Below are 5,916 nucleotides of genomic sequence, written 5' to 3'. Positions count from 1 at the left end.
CCCCAGCAAGATGGATTGGAAAACGGCAGCATCGATGGGCTCAATCATGGCAACAATTGAGAGGTTGGCCCAGGACCAGGCAATGTTTTGTTATGTTGTACATAGGGTTGCTATGAGTCGGTACTGACTCTATGGCACCTAACAACAGCAACAAGAGGCATTTCTAGGAATTGTACATGGTACTAGTAACTCAAAATAATTTAACCAATGAAGAATCTGGTGGCAGTTTCCTAGTTGATTACGATTAAAGTTTATTTCACCTTCTTAAAAACAATCTGAAGTCTAGGGACATACATCAGAAAATTGAAAGTTTTTGTTTAGGTTTTGGAATGAGTTATACATCCTGCAATTTGGAGTCCTACATTTGCTCATGCTTTTTTAAAAATGAGTTCTACTTTTTAAAGTTTTGTCAAACCTGTTACAGAGAAATTTCATGTGTCTGAGGTAAGGGAATGTTCAAATCATAGGACAGGAATCCTGATTTTTAAATATTCAGACACAAGTTAACAGAGTTATGTGTATGCTATTTAGTGAGAACCCTCAAAAATTCAGGAAGCAAGACAAGAAAGATTATGTTCTTCAACTTTACATCAAAATATAGGACAAAGTTCAAAAGCTGGAAGATGAATGATTGTTTTAATATATCAAGGGATAACTTGAACAAAATAAATATAATTATATCTTTTTTGTTTACTATATTTTGACATGTGTGGTCTCTGGCTTTAGTTAAGTGCCATCAAATCATTTCTGACTCTGCATAGGGTTTCTAAGGAGTGGCTGGTGGGTTTGAACCTCTAACCTTGCAGTTAGTAGTGTAGTGTTTATTCTATACTGCCATTCCAGGATTCCATTAGTGACATTGGCATAATTTAATCAGAGTCATTTGTGATCTCCTAATTAACTATCTAGCTAAGGTCTATATTTAAAATAGGAAACCTAAAACATAAATATAAAAATAAATCTTGCCAATAATTTCATTCATATTTGACTTTTATGGAAACATAATAATTCTTAGTTTTTTCTCAAAATGTATTTTATCAAACTAGTGAAATTTGTTTTACCAGAGATATTATATAATGCCTAAAAGTTTTCATTTTTATATCATTTTCATTAACTAAGAATTATTCAGATTGTAACATGTATGTATATTTGATCGACATAAATGTGAACAATTTATCATTTATGTACATACAGAAAATCATTATAAATGTGGCACATACACACATGTGCACACTAACATGGAATATAGCATTACTGCAGACTGTACATCATGTTATTGGTCAACTTAATATCATTGTGAGTCCTTTAGCAGGATTGATGGCTTGATGGGGAGGGCATCCATATTCTCCTAGTACAAGTCCCAAGAGGGCAGCTACTACAACTTCTAACACTTTATTATTGGTTAATTTGGGGCTTCTTTCACTCAGATGACATAGTTAGAAGGATGTCACTGTACAAATCAATACCTAGTGCCTTGCCATTGATGTGCTTGCTACCTTAAACAACAATTGTGTCTACAACCATCTCCTGAGTAGTCAAGATACTAATTATTGTAAGCATGCTATACTTGGAAAGCGACTCTCCAAGAAAATTCTGACCTCTTCATGTAAACTTGGACAGCTTGCTGCACACTCAGCAGCAGCCTTTGCGGTTTCTTTTCCTGACAGCCTAAACTGTGTCTCTCTGCTGTCAAGGATACGCAAAAGATCCTATTCACTGAGAAATTAAAATGAACACATAGAGCAGCTTTAAGCAATAAGAAAAGATAATTAATGCATTTAAAAGTAAATGATGTCTGCAATTTTGATGTTTCCTAATTCAAGCTACTTTAACTTTTCTCACAAAGGTACCTATTTATTTTCCAAAATTTATGATTTTATAAATGTTCAAGAATGTATTTGAAAAAACACACATGGTACTTTACTACTTAAACATTTTCTCTCAAAGACTCTTTAAAAGATGTGATCATTCATTTTTAATTATAGGAATTAAAGTCATTAGATGCAACGTCTTAGCCTAAGACAGGTCAAATTATTCATATAATAACCACCTACATTGCCTAAGCTTATACCTATGCTTTATAGTTGTCATTGTTGTTGTTAAGTGTTGTCCAGTTGGTTCTGACTCACAGCACCCCTGTGTAGGGTTTTTAGGAGTCCTGACTGATAAGTACTGGGCTCCTAACCACAAGGTTGGTGATTCAAACCCACCAACCGCTCCTCAGAAATCCTATGCAGGGTGGTTGGGAGTCATAACCAACTCTGGTACTTAATAACAATAACCATTGGGTTTCCCAGGAGCAGCTGATGGGTTTGAACCCTTGATCTTGTGGTTAACAGCTTAGTGCTTATCCTACAGCCCCACACCAGTTGGGTGCTTTCATATCAGCACCACACATTATGACCTTCTGAAACATTGCCTTGTCCTGTATCATCTTCGTGATTATTGCTATACTTGAGGTCATTCGTTGACTATTGTGTTAATCCATCTTACTGAGGGTTTTCCTCAATGTATTTGTATTTCTCCTCAAGTTTGATGTGCAATTAGAAGACAAATATATTGCTGTGTGAACATGGAATATTAAATTACTTTTGATGCAATGAAAATGTTATAATGGATATAAGTAGTTCTATCTTATAGAAAGCTTACAGTAATGAATAATAAGCCATTTAAAGAGTTATACCTTTAAGAATCATTCAATGGCTTTCTGATCTTGATGGCACTATGTAATGTACTAAGTTTCATCATTAAAAAAGGATACAACCCCATATTTTAAAAGATTTTTGGGGGGCGTCAATTTTGGATGTTCTTTTTCACCAAATTCTTGTCAGAGCTGTCGGTTATTGTTAAGTGCCATCAGGCAGTTGTATAGTGACCCTCTATAGGGTTTCTGAGCAGCAGCTGGTGGGTTGGAACCATCAACCGTGAAATTCAAACTGCATTTACGGTCCAGGGCTTTTCTACATTGCCACACCAGGACTCTGTCAGAGCTGTTTGTTGTTGTTGTTAAGTGCCATTGAGTCTTTCGATTCATAGCGGCCCTGTATTGGGTTTCCCAGGAGCAGCTGTCGAGTTTGAAACGTGGAATTTGCTGTTCAAACTGACCTTGCAGTTCATCTCTTATTCTACAGCGCCACACAGTTGTTTGTTGCTGTTGTCAAGTGCCGAGGAGTCGGTTATAACTCACAGCGACCCTGTGATGGTGTTTCTGAGGAGTGACTGGTGAAATTGAACCACCAAACTTGTGGTTCAAATTGACCTTGAAGTCAAGTGTTTACCCTAAGGCATCACATCACAAAGCTGGTTGTTGTTGTTGCTGAGTGCCATTGAGTCGGATTCTACTCATAGCAACCTTGTATAGGGTTTCCAACAAGCAGCTGGTGGGTTTGACCCACCGACTTTGTATTTCAAACTCACCTTGTGTTCCAGTGCTTAATCCTACTGTTGTTGTTATGTGCCATGGAGTCACTTCCAACTCATAGTGACCCTGTACAGGGTTTCTGAGGCTGTAAATCTTTACGGGAGAAGAAAGCCTCATCTTATCCCCTGGAATAGCTGGTAGTTTCCAACTGCTGACTGTGAGATTAGCAGCCCAATTTGTAACCACTATGCTACTAGATATCACTATTTATTATTAAAAGTGTGGCTGATAAGGAGCATACTAGGAAAAGAAGTATCTGTTCTTCCATTTTTTTCTGGTGTAATTCTACTTACAATATTAAAATGATCTTCAATCTATATTTTTGTAGGATTTTTTTGCTCATTTTGTGAAGTTAATTTAGTTAAAACTAAGGAATAAAAGCTAACCTCTACTTACCATATAGGAGAAAGATAAGGCTTTATGCCACTGTGAAGACTTAAACCTCTGAAACCTATACAGGATCCCTATCAGTCAGAATCAAACATAAGATGCGTCAGCTTTTTTCTAAATGTTGTTTATTTTGCTGCTGTTACTATACACAGCAAAACACATACCAACTCAACGATTGTTATATGTAAAATTTAGCGACATTGGTTGCATTCTTTGAGTCATACATATACCTTCACCCTACTTTTCTGAATACTTCCTCCTTCATTAACATAAACTCTCTACTCTCTGATGAGTTGCTCTTGTCCCATATTGATAATTCTTAAAAAACTTAATGCTCAAAGCAGACTTTGTTTTACTAATTAAGTTAAACTATTATGTTGTATTAAGAAGGCTTCAGGGAATATTTTTGGTTTATGGTCTAATTATCTCAGTATAATAGTTTCACAGGTTCATTTATCCACCATGGCTCCAGAAAGTCTGGAGTTCATGAGAATTTGAAATTATGTGCTGCATTTGCCTCCTTTTGATCAGGATTCACCTATGTAATCTTTGATTAAAATGTCAGTAATGATAGCCATGCACCTTCCAGTTCTTCTGGTATAAGTAAAATTTAATTATAATATGTACAAACACTAAAGCGCAGATACCACTATCAATCTGAGTAGTATCTACTTGGACAATTTAGCCTAAATTCTTGTGTCAGCTATTTAGATCCATTTACTTCACGGCTGACTGCAAGGTCTGTGGTTCAAACTCACTAGCTGCTCCCAATACAGGGTGAGTATGAGTTGGCGCCAACTCTATGGTACTTAACAACAAATATTGACATTTCCTCTCTTAACATGCCCAAAGTACTGGAAGGTTGATCCAAGGATGTTCTGCAATTGGTCACATATTCAATGTACTCATCACACTAATCAGTTACTTTTAAATAATTACTTCTTTGTATGAGCTCCAGCAGGGTAGTAGTTAAGCAATCAGTTACTAACTGAAAGGTCAGAGGCTCAAACCCACCAGCTAATCCTTGGAGAAACATGTAGCCATCTGCATCTGTAAAAATTAACCAAATCAACCTGTTACTGTAGTGTTGATCTCAACTCATAGTGGTAACTGTGGAACAGCAATAGTTTTGTGTGTGCGTGTGTGTGTGTGTGTGTGTGTGTGTTTTAATGAAAATTTTTAAATACTCCATTCTTACATATTCTGCAACACTGCAGAAAAGTATTTGAATCTGAGGCACTTAGATTGAAAATGAGTTAGCCAGGCACAGTGAGTTGTGGGCACAAGAAATGCCTATATATTGGGAATGGGTAGATATAAAAGGGAGCCAGATAAGAAGTCATATAGAAGGTATACAGAAAGGTAATAGTTTGTGCTCTTCAGTGCTTTAGAATCTAAGTGAGAATTTGCCAAAACTGGGGACACAAGATCAACCATGTTGAAATGGCTAGAAGGGGGTCAAGAAGGAGAAAACTGTCACAGAAACACTACACTAGGCAATGATTCACAACTTTTGAAAAATTTGTTACACTTGTTCATTGGATCACTATGTATTAGAGCACCTAATAACAACCAGAATATATGCTTCAAGAAAGTACTACGTGAAGGTAAAAAGTAAAATAAAATAAGTGAAAACTACTGTTTGTAAAATGTTGAGGCTAAGGGGGAGTCAAGAGATAAATTATAGCTTGAAGGATTAAATAGGCTGCAAGAAGCATCACTTCTGTTTAGTAGGGGGAAAATCTGACCATGTTGTAAGCATTGTAAGCAAAGGCATTGGACAGTGAATGAAAATATTGAACATGACAGAGTATTTGGTCATCTGAAGGAAAGATAGTGATAAAGAAGGATGGTCCTGAAGATTAGAAGAGCCTAGCTGTAGCTCTACCCTCCATTCACTATTTGACTTGAGGAAGTTAACTACTTTCAGTCTCAACTCCTTTATATGTAAAATCTGGAAGTCATCAGGAAATAATCTGCTCCCTCCATGGGTTATTGTTATGGGACCACACTTTGCCTACTGCCTGTAATAATTGCTAAACAGATCTTTAATAAAAGTAGAAAATGGGTGGTCTTGGCACACTAAGAGAATAAACATGAGGATA

The sequence above is a fragment of the Chrysochloris asiatica genome, unplaced genomic scaffold (assembly GCF_000296735.1).
Source record: "Chrysochloris asiatica unplaced genomic scaffold, ChrAsi1.0 scaffold00001, whole genome shotgun sequence".
Lineage (NCBI taxonomy): Eukaryota > Metazoa > Chordata > Mammalia > Afrosoricida > Chrysochloridae > Chrysochloris > Chrysochloris asiatica.
This window is presented reverse-complemented; position numbering follows the sequence as displayed.